This window comes from Oratosquilla oratoria, chromosome 21, assembly GCF_046742065.1.
Source record: "Oratosquilla oratoria isolate Oo_2021 chromosome 21, ASM4674206v1, whole genome shotgun sequence".
NCBI lineage: Eukaryota > Metazoa > Arthropoda > Malacostraca > Stomatopoda > Squillidae > Oratosquilla > Oratosquilla oratoria.
This window is the reverse complement of record NC_134797.1, coordinates 15,738,996-15,753,384: the sequence shown is the minus strand read 5'-3', so window position 1 is coordinate 15,753,384 and position 14,389 is coordinate 15,738,996.

Below are 14,389 nucleotides of genomic sequence, written 5' to 3'. Positions count from 1 at the left end.
CTTGGAAGTATTGTATACCCTCTCCCTCCTTCAGAAAGAAAAGTTATTAGAAGAATAGAAAGTCTCAATAAGAAGATAACTAATGCCCAATTTGCTGTGTCATTTAATAAGAAATGCATTGAAGAGAACCTGCTCCCCAAATTCACTAATATTATTATTATTATTATTATTATTATAGGTTTATTCAACAATATTAAATACAATTAGACATACATATATACATTTTTTTTTTACAAAATTGGTAGTTGAAAAGGGAGAGCGAGAAGCAAAGCTTATGGGGAGTTGCTCTCCCTTAAGGAAAAAATTAATTTCATTTATTTATTTTTGTTACATGGTAGCATGGCACATACACATCTACACACATATATACACGATTGTAGGACAACTCGTCCACGGACACCCCGCCCACGGACAACCCGCCCACAAAACCGCAAAGCAGGACAACCCGTCCACAGACACCACCATGGGTGGTCAACTCGTCCACGGACAAGATTTCAAAAAACTCCTAGACAATCATTTTATTACCTTTTTTTAATGATATTTCATGTTATTTCATTAAAATTTGCTTTAGATGATATATTCTGGTAAGTAATAGATGTGTTTATAAATGTCATGGACATGCTTATTTTAACACCCCAGAACAGCTCCAACTATGATAAAAAAAATAATCACACCTGCACTCTGTATACATAAATATGTAAATAAAGTTTAATTGTTCCGCAAATTATGTTTACTATTCTCAAAAAAAAGTCATTGGACGAGATGTCCATATTCCCGTGGACGAGCCGTCCCACCTCCCAGTCCCGCGGACGAGCCGTCCGCGAACGAGCCGTCCGTCCACGACATACACACATACATGCATACACACACACACACACACACAATGGCATGCGTCACGACGTCCGCCAACTCCGACCTCACGCAGAAATCGGGGGCACGAGCGAGCATCGCAACTTGTGGGGGTCAGGAGAGAGGTGAGAGGTCAGGTCGATTGTCGACGGGACGACAATTGCTTAATGCGCAGATCCGGGTCACCGTGACCTGCTGGAATAGAAAAAAAAAAAGAGCGGCAGACTTGGGCAGTTTCTCCATGAATACAACCATGAAATGGACCTGAAGTGTTCAATATACTAATACTTATAGATTAAAGACTTTTTTAAGTATCGTTTGAATGATGATAAACATTTTGTCTTAGGTAAATCCTTTTCCAGTTTATTCCATGTGTTAACACCTATAATAGATAAGCATTGGCTTTTTTTGGTTGTTCTGTATTGAGTTTTAAAGAAGTCGTTTGTTTGCCTAGTCGCATAGCGAGTTTCGTAAGTTGAGTAAAATTTCAATATGTTTTGATTCATGTGTTTATTGTAGATTTGGTGCATAACAATGGCAGTTTTGTACTTTATTAAGTCATTGAATTTGAGTAGATTTAGTTTTTTAAATAAATTATTTGTATGTTCCAAACGACCTACATTGCAGATTATACGCAGTGCCCTTTTTTGAGAGGTAATTATGCGTTGAAGATTAGTTTGATAAGTATTACCCCAAATTTCTGAACAATAGTTTAAGTATGGTAGTAGTAGACTACAATAAATGGACGTAGGGTATTTTCATTGAGAATATTTCTCATTTTATGCATAATTCCTAAAGTTTTGGATATCTTATTTATCACGTGATTTATATGATGTTTCCAATTAAGTTGATCGTCTAAATACACGCCTAGAAATTTACTGACGGACGCTTTTTCAATAATTTCGTTGTTTATTTTGATCGGCTTAGTACTTTCATTATTTTTGTAGAAAAGCAGGTAGTTAGTTTTTGATACGTTTAAGGATAGCTTATTGGCTGAAAACCAGTTGGATAGTTGACATAATCCTTCATTAATTGTCTTGATCAGTTTGTCGGAATTTGTATCGGAGCATAGAATGGTGGTATCGTCGGCGAACAGTATAAATTTCATAAGGTTGGATACATTTGTAATGTCATTAATGTATAGTAAGAATAGTTTGGGTCCTAGAACTGAACCTTGAGGTACTCCGCATGTAACTGGTAGAATGTGTGATCTTTCTTCCTCAATGGCCACATATTGTTTTCTGTTTTTTAGATAACTTTTTAACCAGTCATTAACTTTACCTCTTAGCCCATAGTATTCGGCCTTTCGAATTAGGATTTCATGATTTACTGTGTCAAATGCCTTTTTAAGATCAATAAATATGCCGGCTGTCTTTTTCTTTTGTTCTATATTGTTAGTTATCTCTTCAATTAATTCCATTACTGCTGTAGACGTTGAAAGATTTCGTTGAAATCCATATTGACTATGGTAAATGACGTCATTTTTTTTAGAAATGAGTCAAGGCGAATTGTGAATAACTTTTCAAGAATTTTGGAAAACTGTGGTAATAGTGAAATTGGTCTATAGTTATTATAACTTGATTTGTCGGCTGATTTGAATATCGGTATTACTTTTGCTATTTTCATTGCATCTGGAAATATCCCTTGTTCAAATGATTTATTGCATATTGTCAGAAAATGATCTTTGATGATAGGCATAATTTGTTTTATGAGGTTCATATTGATTCCTGTGCAATCGAGTGATTTCTTGTTCTGCATTGATTTTACTGTGTTCATAAGTTCGTTTTCCGTGACGGGTTTTAAAAACATAGTGTTATTTATTCGGTGTTTCAAAAATGTCTCGTAAGTTTGATGTGTTGTCTTTATTTGTTTCGCGAGGTTAAGTCCTACATGGGAGAAAAATTCATTAAATTCGTTTGCCACTTCTTTTTTAGTTTTTCCTTTTTTAATAATGTCTATGAATTCATTGGTGTTATTAATTTTGTGCCTAGTTAAGTTGTTTATTACTTCCCATGTCTTTTTTATATTACCTTTAATATATATATATATATATATATATATATATAAATATATATATATATATATATAAATATAAATATATATATATATATATATATATATATATATATATATAAAAATATATATATATATATATATATATATATGTATATCAGTTCATATTACTATAGCTACCCCTAAGTAAATCATTAAGGTTAACGTTCAAAGAAAATAAAAACAGTAGGGGTGACTTTACTTTGTTTTACTGCGATAGTATATATTGGAAAAGTTGTGAGATTGATATAGAATACAAAGGAAAAAAAATCACAACAGAGGGATTATTCGAGACATTGTGGCTTTGGGCAAACCTCAAAGGTTCTCGACATTTTTAATTTCATTTCCCCTTTAAGCATTCTCATTTTTTTTTTTTTTTTGTGACTCCCAATTCCCATCCCGCCAATAAAGGAAAGAGATAAAAAAAATAGGAAACAATAATAAAATATTGATAACAAGAAACCCTTTGCTTTATTGTAAAGCTGACAATCGCGAGTATCTTACACTTGATAGATTTACAAAGGATTACAAAGGCGGAGCATGCCGACAGGAGACCTTTTGGTCCATATCTAGGTCGGATGCGAAAAAAATCATAATAATGATAAATAAATAAATGAATAAGTAAAAACTATAATAATGAAAATAATAAATAAAATACATGAATAAATGCATAGGTATAGCTAAATAATAAACAAACAGGTAAATAGTAAATAATAATAAATTGACATATAACTAATAACAAATGAGAATCAAGCAAATGATAATAAACAAACAGACAAATGATAACAAAAACAAATAATACAAAATAAATGATAGTCATTACAGCATCTTGCTTAGGTGTTTATCTAAATGATTCTTAAAGCTTCGAACTGAACTACATTGCACTGCCTCTGCAGGAAGTTTATTCTATTCATTAACTATACGGTTGGCGAAGTTGTTTCTACCCACTTCTAAATTAAATCTATTTCCGGACAGTTTGAAACCATTGTTTCTTGTCTGATTCTCATTCAATGTGAAAATGTTGTCACTTTTGATGTTGTCAATTCCCTTTAGAATCTTAAAGACCTGTATCAAGTCACCTCTGAGTCTACGCTTTTTTTTTAGGGAAAACAGATTCATATGTTTTAGTCGATTTTCTTATGATTTATTTTTGATATTTGGATTCAGTTTTGTGGCTCGCCGTTGTACTTTTTTTCCAATTTGTGATATATTTAATCTATATTCAGATTCCTCACATTATATAGAAATATATTATTTGTAACAGCAGGCCACAGCTCCCTTGAGCTTTTGTTATGGTTCCCATGGGGATACTACACTTCCCCCAACCCCTTCCTCAGGCCCGAGTTTCCACCCCACCACCCCAACCACCACACTCAAGAGTATGCAGTCTCCCATGATTTATAGATAGATAAATAAATAAATAAGTAAACAAATAAATAAATAAATAAATAAATAAGTATATAAATAAATATATAGACAAATGAATGAATAAATAGGTAAATAAGTAAATGAGTAGATAAGTAAATAAGTAAATAAGTAGATAAATAGATAAATAGATAAATAAATAAGTAAATAAGTAAACAAGTAAATAAGTAAACAAGTAAACAAGTAAACAAGTAAACAAGTAAACAAGTAAACAAGTAAATAAGTAAACAAGTAAATAAGTAAACAAGTAAACAAGTAAACAAGTAAACAAGTAAATAAGTAAACAAGTAAACAAGTAAACAAGTAAACAAGTAAACAAGTAAACAAGTAAACAAGTAAACAAGTAAACTAGTAAACTAGTAAACTAGTAAACTAGTAAAAAAGTAAACTAGTAAACTAGTAAACTAGTAAACTAGTAAACTAGTAAACAAGTAAACTAGTAAACAAGTAAACAAGTAAACAAGTAAACAAATAAACAAGTAAACAAGTAAACTAGTAAAAAAGTAAACAAATAAACAAGTAAATTAGTAAATTAGTAAATAAGTGAATAAGTAAATAAGTAAATTAGTAGATAAGTAAATAAATGAATAAATAAATAAATGAATGAATAAATAAATGAATAAATATATAAATGAATGAATAAATAAATGAATAAATAAATAAGTAAATAGATAGATAAATAAATACGTAAATAAGTAGATAAGTAAATAAGTAAATAGATAAATAAATAAATAAATAAATAAATAAAATAAAATAAAGTCTGTTCGTTGTTGAAACTAGTAAACTAGTAAACTAGTAAACAAGTAAACTAGTAATCAAGTAAACAAGTAAACAAGTAAACAAGTAAACAAGTAAACAAGTAAACAAGTAAACAAGTAAACAAGTAAACAAGTAAACAAGTAAACAAGTAAACAAGTAAACAAATAAACAAGTAAACAAGTAAACAAGTAAACAAGTAAACAAGTAAACAAGTAAACAAGTAAACAAGTAAACAAGTTTACTTGTTTACTTGTAAACAAGTGGTATTAACACTAAAAAACATGAACTTGAACACTTTCTTAAACAACACAACATACACATTGCAATTTTACAAGAAACAAAATTAAGACACTCACACAAAACACCATCATTTCATAATTACACCACCATCAGACAAGACCGGACTGACGGCAATGGCGGTGGACTCATCACCCTGATCCACCATTCCATCTGTTTTGTGGACACAAGTGCCACAACCAAAATTCTCCTCCCTACCACAGATAACACAACAGAAACCCAATCCATTCGTATCCGCACAGGCAACAATTCAACACTAACAATAGTTAACATGTACATTCCCCCCCAATCATCCCCCACAGTTCCAAACACCTTCAGACCTCAACTCAGCCAACTAACCTCAATCCCCAACCTGATCATGGGTGGTGACTTCAACGCCAAGTCGTCTGCCTGGTTTGTCGACAACCCTGACACAGACAGAGGGCTTGATATACAGACTCAATTCGACTCATTGACTATCATGAACAACACGCATAATCATACACATATCCCATACCAAGCCCTCTACACTCCCTCCTCTCCTGATATCACCTTTTGCTCCCCCTGCCTAACCCCAACAACATCATGGAGAGTGGTTGGAGCCCTTGGCTCTGACCACCTTCCAATCATCATCACCACCAAAACAAGATGCACCCCAGCTGGCCACAGACACACTTACACCAATTACAAGAGAGCTAACTGGGAAGCCTTTACTGAAGAGACAGAACAACATTTTGAAACACTTAACAGTACACCAATCACAAACATAAACAATGCTGTGCACGCTTTTAATACAATCATACAAAACGCAGACAAGAGATACATCCCTAGAGGCAACAGAAAATCACACAACCCCAACTTCACACCAGAAATCCAAGACCTCATCAGACAACGTGACACACTTAAACACGATACCCCCACACCTATCCCTCAAAACATAGCAGACCAAATACAAACACTAAACACTGTGATTGCCAATAAAATACATGAACAAAAAACACAAAATTGGCAAAACTTTATCAATACACTTGATCACAAAACAAACACCAGCAAACTGTACAAAACACTCAACAGCATCACACTATCCAACACTAACACTACACGCTCTCACGCAGCAATAATCACAACAACAGATAATCTACCCTCAAACAGACAACAAGCAAACGCACTCGTACGTCATTTTGCACAGACGAGCCATCTTACATCTCACCCTGACGACCGACGCACCATTCGACGTAAGAAAGACTTCCCCACAGACTCAGACTATACACCCTTCATAGACAGTCAGACAAAACTCATAATGCATAATCTCAAGCACTCATCTGCCTGTGGCCCTGATAACATAAGCAACATCCACCTAAAACACATTGGACCACAAGGTATACACGCACTCACAAACATTGCAAACTACAGCTATTCACACAACACTATACCCGACATCTGGAAGCATGGTAAAATAATCACCATTCCAAAACCGAACAAAGACCCAACAATCCCAACATCGCACCGCCCAATCACACTTCTCTGCACCCCCTCTAAAGTCATTGAACGCCTAATACTTAAACTTGTCACACCATATATTCCCCTTGCTGACTCACAACACGGCTTTAGGCCACTACACTCCACAAACACTCTTCTGACAAACCTCACACAAAGAATTTTTGATGGCATCAATTCAGATAGGCCCCACCAAAGAACACTTCTTATAACATTGGACATTAGTAAAGCTTTTGATGCTATCCCCCGCCACAACCTAACAAATAAAATATATAACACAGACATGCACACTAACACCAAAAGATGGCTGGCCAATTATCTGGCAGGCAGGAATGCTCATGTGTCATATAATGGCCAATCATCGCACATCAGAAACATTAAGAACGGAGTACCACAGGGCTCAGTTCTATCCCCCCACATTATTTAATCTATACATGCATGACTTACCCACACCAGACACCTCAGAAATACAAATCTCTTCCTACGCAGACGACATAACAATCACATGCACACATCGTAACACAGACAAAGCTGCAGAAATAATCCAGCCTTACCTTGACACACTCAACACATGGTTCATCACAAACAGACTCAAAATAGCTCCAACCAAATCTACAGCAACACTTCTCACCAACTGGACAAAAGAACACAAATACATACCTCATCTCTACATCAACAACACTCTAATACCACACACAAACACACCGAAAATTCTTGGTGTAACATACGATACATCCATGTCTTTCAAACAACACCTCACAAACATAAAAAACAAATGCACACCTAGACTTAACGCACTTAAGTCAATCACAGGAACAACATTTGGACAAAACAAAGAAACTAATATAACAATATACAAACAATGCATACGCTCAGTGATGAATTATGCGAGTCCTGCATGGGCTCCTAATCTCAGTGAGACACACCACAACACCCTTCAAATCATACAAAACAAAGCCCTAAAAACAATTACAGGCTGCACAAATACATCACCTACAGACCATTTACACCATGAAACAAAAGTCCTCAAAGTCAAGGACCACCTCGACATGAGAGGCACACAAACACTTGCTGCAGCCACCACAAACACATCACACCCGCTACACTACATAGCAGAACACCCACACACACCAAGAAACATTAAAACTACACCCAAAGACCTTTATTACGCACAGATACTCTCTTCTCTTCCTCCACAACCACCAAATACCAGCCTCCGGAAACATATTCATAATCATATCACTCACCGCTCCATTAACACACTGAAAGACAACACACTGCTGCATGCCAGACCCCCTGATATCCACCCTTCTGAATCCTCTCTCCCACGAAAGGACAGAGTCCACTTGGCCAGACTGCGATGCGGTCACCACCCAGCACTTCTAAGCTACCAGAAGAGGCTGGACGACCGTGTTGTGAACAGCTGCCCAGGATGTAACACTTCACTCCATACCATACAACACATAATGGAAGACTGCATTATACACAATCATGCACGCAAACAACACAACATACACTCTATAAAGGATTTGTGGGAAAACCCAGTTCTCGGCTGTGGCCTTCCTTGGGGAGACGGGACTGCTCGGACAGACAGTCTAGGGAACGACAACAACAACAACAACAACAACTAGTAAACAAGTAAACAAGTAAACTAGTAAACTATTAAACAAGTAAACAAGTAAACTAGTAAATTAGTAAATAAGTGAATAAGTAAATTAGTAGATAAGTAAATAAATGAATAAATAAATAAATGAATGAATAAATAAATGAATAAATAAATAAATTAATAAATTAATAAATGAATAAATAAATAAGTAAATAGATAGATAAATAAATAAATAAATAAATAAATAAATAAATAAATAAATAAATAAATAAATAAATAAATAAATAAATAAATAAATAAGATAAAATAAAGTCTGTCCGTTGTTAGGGCTGAAGGTGTAGGTTCACCCTCATGACACCAGACAATTCTAATCAAATGACAATAGGCTAAGATATGGTTGTTATACCCTTCCTCGCCTCCTATTCTTGAATATGTCATATATAAATAAAGATAACAAGTGCCGCTTTAGTATGTGGCCTACGAACATTTTTTTCTGGTATAGTATTGGCCTACCTATTTAACGCGCCAAGGAACGCGCCCAGCTCTGCAGTATATATAGCTTGTAATTTTGAAGTAATATCAGTTCTCCGTCTGTGTTACCTTTGTCATCACTGTTCAACAGAGGTACGTTTTTCAAATTTTACCATTACGTTTTAATGTTGTTTTTTTCAACATAGGTTAGGTTAGGTTAGGTTAGGTTAACATTTTTAAAGTATTGTTGTTTGTTTTAAAAAATTCCTGAGGTAGGACCCATTCAAATAGGGTAGGCCACATTCTATGCCAGTTTCAAAAAGGTAAGCCATATACTATTAAAGCGGCACCAAATAACATTCCTTTGCGTGTCACAATGGCGTATTTGATGTCCATCCCCTCTCATTATCACAAACTCTCGTGATCGATTTTGTACATTTGCTATCGAAGTACACAAGTCAAAGGTGATGGATAAGATCGAAGTTAAACACCTCCTAGGCTAAGTTTCCCCACCATATACACGTGAAAAGTTTAAGAGAATTAGCGTCGATATGACACAATAGGGGCCTGCTGTTGGATCTCCTTCACGCACTCACCATTTACTATTACCATACACCCATTATTTCATCATTTCTTTCACCACCGCCACCCGTGGGGCCTAGTCTTCTCGTATCATAACCATTTCACCACTCCAATGGGAGTGACATTTCACTCAAAAAAAAAAAAAAAAAAAAAAAAAAATCCCCTCCACCTCCACCCCCTCTTCCCCCTCCCCTTCCACCTCCACCTTCCTCCCCCACTCGTCGTCTGCTCAAGTCCCACTTGGGACCGAGAACGGGTCACGGGTCCCACCTGAAAGAATAAGACATCAACTTGACAACCGGAACGAATCGGCTGCACAATTAATTCCCAGCCTCTCCCCTTCCCGCCCTCCTCCTCCTCCTCCCCCTTCTCTTCCTCATCAACCCCACCCCCACCCCCATCCCCCCTCTCTCCTCCGCCTCCTTCATCTTCTGCGACCACCTTCCCGACCTGCGACCCCGTCCCCGTCCCATTCTCCTCCTCCTCCTTCTCCTCTTCCTCCTTCTCCTCCTCCTCCTCCGTGATATTAATGACCTCCATTCGTCAATGCCAGTTCGAGGGAGGTCAGATCAAGTCGAGTCGTTAACCCTATGAGACCAAGATTCCCTTCGGATGAAGGAAATCGCCCGGTGGCAGGTGGAATAAGCCAAACCAGGTGAAAGTTAGGATCCTACGCCAGGAGGCGCTGAATAGCTGTGGCCAAAGCAGTCACCTGTCTTTAGGCACAACAAGAATTATTTCAATTTTTTTCGATGAAGGGTAGCTAAGGCCCCTCAAAGGTGATAAAGATTGCTTGGCGTTAGTCAGAACAAAGGTAATCTAGATCAGAGGTTCTCAACCTTTCCTTGTGTACCCTGTACTTATGTCTTGCTGTTCAGTATCCTCCTAGAAACCCCATCACTAGTGAACAGAACCCTAGCTAATCTAGATCAGATGTTCTCAACCTTTCCTTATGTACCCTGTACTTATGTCTTGCTGTTCATTATCCTCCTAGAAACCCCATCACTAGTTAATAAAACCCTAGCTAATCTAGATCAGAAGCTCTCAACTTTTCCTTATGTACCCTGTACTTATGTCTTGCTGTTCATTATCCTCCTAGAAACTCCATCTGTTCATTATCCTCCTAGAAACCCCATCACTAGTGAAGAAAACCCTAGCTAATCTAGATCAGAAGTTCTCAACCTTTCCTTATGTACCCTGTATTTATGTCTTGCTGTTCATTATCCTCCTAGAAACCCCATCACTAGTTAACAGAACCCTAGCTAATCTAGATCAGATGTTCTCAACCTTTCCTTATGTACCCTGTACTTATGTCTTGCTGTTCATTATCCTCCTAGAAACTCCATCTGTTCATTATCCTCCTAGAAACCCCATCACTAGTGAAGAAAACCCTAGCTAATCTAGATCAGAAGCTCTCAACCTTTCCTTATGTACCCTGTACTTATGTCTTGCTGTTCATTATCCTCCTAGAAACTCCATCACTAGTGAATAGAACGCTAGCTCATCCACAAACTATCACTAGCTTTCGATTCATGGTCCTATTTGTGAACCACTGTGGCCCACAAGGGCTCATTGAACCATAGGTTGAGAACCACTAATCTAGAGGACCATTTCTGGTCTTTTTCCCCGGCGAAGGGCGAAGGAAGTTTGCCCCGGAGCACAGCATTTTGCCCCCACCTTCACACCAAAAGTCAAGTAAGGATCTTAGCCCCAAAGAGCCCAATAATCCGCTTAAAAAGTCAATCCACTAAGACGAAAAAAAAAGAGACGAAACCCTCTATAAGTCAAAAGTCAAGTCTACTTGTAGTTGGGGGGGTGAAGGTCAGGGGGGAGGGATAGGATGACCTGGGCGACTGGACGGATCGACCTCCCCATTCCCCCCCATCCACCCCTCCTTCCCGAGATATTCGTCTACGTCAGACGGTAGGGTTCCCGGAGTGAGGTCAGGGTGATTGGTTCGTTGAGGAGAGCGGAGGGCTAAAAGAGGAGACATAAAAGGGGGAGGAGGAGGAGGCGGAGGAGGAGAGGGAGGTGGTGGGGAAGACGGAGTAGATGAAGAAGCAGTAGGTAGCGGGAACAGGAGGTAGAAGAGCAGTTCTAGCAGGAAAAAGAGAAGTGACAGCAGAGGGAGCAGAGGGAGGGAAGCAGGAACACAAGAACAAGAAAGAGGAAGAGGAGGAGGAGAATCAAGAGCAGAAGGATAAGGAAGAGATGAAGTAGGAGGGGGAGGAGGGTAGGGAGGAGGGTCGTCAGGTCGCGATAATTACGGGGAGTGAACTCGCCGGTGAGACCCCCCCCCTCCCCCTTCGGACGCCCGCCTGTCACGCGACCGGTGACGTCTTCATCAGGAGAGAACCAACGTTCCTCCCGAAGGCGCCCTCGCTGTGTCACTCACGAAGTCCTTCTAAAGTCAAGTACTCCTGCAGACACCTGTCCCTGACCTAGGTCTTTTGTTGTTAGGCCATCTGGTCAATGTCTCTATGCCGTCCGAAAGGTCAAATTCTTACGAGTGATTTTTGTAAACAAAATGTCTCAATGAAATAACAATAGAAATGTGTATTTACACAACTCTTATGAGTCAGGGTTGTGTGTGTCGAAGAGTTGTTTCATCTGTGACTTGGTCCTGTGTTACCTGGAACGCGTAAGATTATGGCACATGACACTAACACATACAACTATCTATCTTTCTATTCATCTATATACCAAACACTTTTCCCCCTTACAAGAGAGGTAGCCACCCATTCCACTCCCATCTACCTCCCCCTCCCCCTCCCATCTTAGCTCCTCGTGGATGACGGGTCATCCCTGTATCCCGCCAACTGCCCAGGGTCAGAAGCAGTAGAACACAAGATACAACTGAAAAACAAAAATATGAAGAAATTGTTAATTATTCCAGAGAGCAATAACAAATGGAATTGATGGCTGTGAGACAAGAATGGAGTGATAACTAAATAGATGCATATCTATTAAAAATAAATAGATAGACAAACACAATAGACAGGTAGTTATGTAAATAGACAGGTAGATAGATAGACAGATATAGATCGATATACAGATACACATAAATAGATAGACAGAAAGACATACAGATATAGTTATATAGTTAGACACGTTAGAGAGGAGTTGTAGACAGACAGATAAAACACAATAGACAGGTAATTATGTAGATAGACAGGTAGATAGACAGACAGATATAGATCGATATACAGATATACATAAATAGACAGACAGACAGACAGACAGATAGATAGTTATATAGTTAGACACGTTAGATAGGAGTTGTAGACAGACAGATAGAATTACTAAAAGTTGACAAAGTTGACAGAACTACCTTTACTATACAGAGAAACAAGAACAAGACAAATCAAACTGGATTCTTGTTGGTCGTAGCTCATTATTATCCAATGCAGTTTGTCACAAAAGCAATTGATCCCTTTTGCTCGTTTTTGCTCCGCTAAACACATTCTGAAAGAGACAAACATAGCCGTTATTCCCACGTAGTTACAACAACTTCAGGATCATCATCAGCACTTCAGCAGCAGATGAAACATCTCAGCACACAGGGTGTCAAGTCCGTCACGCGTAAGAGCAAAGCCTCCCTTGTAGAATAATCTGCAGTGTGCGTTAGTATTGATAGTTTGATAGTTTGATATCAATAGTGAAGATCCATATAGGGTAACAATGATATTGATTCAGTATATTGTATCAATTAAAGTGATTGTGTAGTTGAGGAGCCTACGCAAGGAGGCGCTGAGTAGCTGTGGCCAAAGCCGTCACATTTGCCCTATATACGCGCTTTGACTGTTGGGAGCAGTTAACAGTCACTGTTGGGAATCGGAATGAAGTGCGGGATTCGAACCCACATCTAAGCGAATGCGATGATGTCACCAGCTTAATTCCTTGACAGCTCGCCTAGTATGAGAAAGTCATACCTAATCTTGTCTTACCTTTTCACCAACTCTGATTCAAATCACGGCACCAGGAGTCACATCCAGCGGGTCGTAATCACCCCTGGCGAGTTGGACCAGTGTCACACTGTCCGGCGCGGCCGTTGCGGCTTGTTATTGGCTATAGTAAAGTCTCCCTTATTAGGAGTCATTAGACTCGGAATGTTATGATAGTATTTTAACCACGGGGGAGCTGGTGGTCATTATATAAATGTGATTTTATTAAGTTAATTGAACTGGCCCATAACCTGGCTGTATCCGTTGTCAGCGCATTGCGGGTCACCGGCATTACACCACACCTCGTGTCCGGTAAGTCAGAGGCCAAGACTCATAGCACAAGGTCTCTGGTCACTCTCGTGTCCCGCGAACCTCCCCATGGCTCCAGCCGGCGATGACCTGACCTTGTGCCCCTCAGCAGAGGGGCACACAGGGACCGCGACAAATTGGCTACCTGTTCCGCGGGGCCCCTGCCGTTAGTATAGGGGGCGTGGGGGAATGGAGGGAGTTGGTGGGTGTGGGGGGGGATGATTCGGGTAGAGAGCAAGTCGAAGTAGTGTGAGGTGAGGAACAGGTGGGAGTATTCCGGGAAGTGGGCGGGGGGGGGGAGTCACGAAGGGGAGTGTGGGACCTCAAAAGAAAAAAATAAATAAAGAAATAGGAGGTGTTGACGCTTACGACGGGAGACTCCTCTCACCTAAATAATAAAATCTACTGACGTTAGCCAGAAGAAAATCATCACAATTCTCTACCCGTGATAAAATGGTCAATCCTTTCAGTAGTTATATTTATATATCTATGAACATTTTTAGAAGCTCTGCCAAGGGATTCGAACCCTGACCTGTGCGTGCATAATCACGAAGCCAAGACGCTAGCAACCGAGCCACGTGCGATGGTACCAAAGGACTGTACAAGTCCCCGACCACAC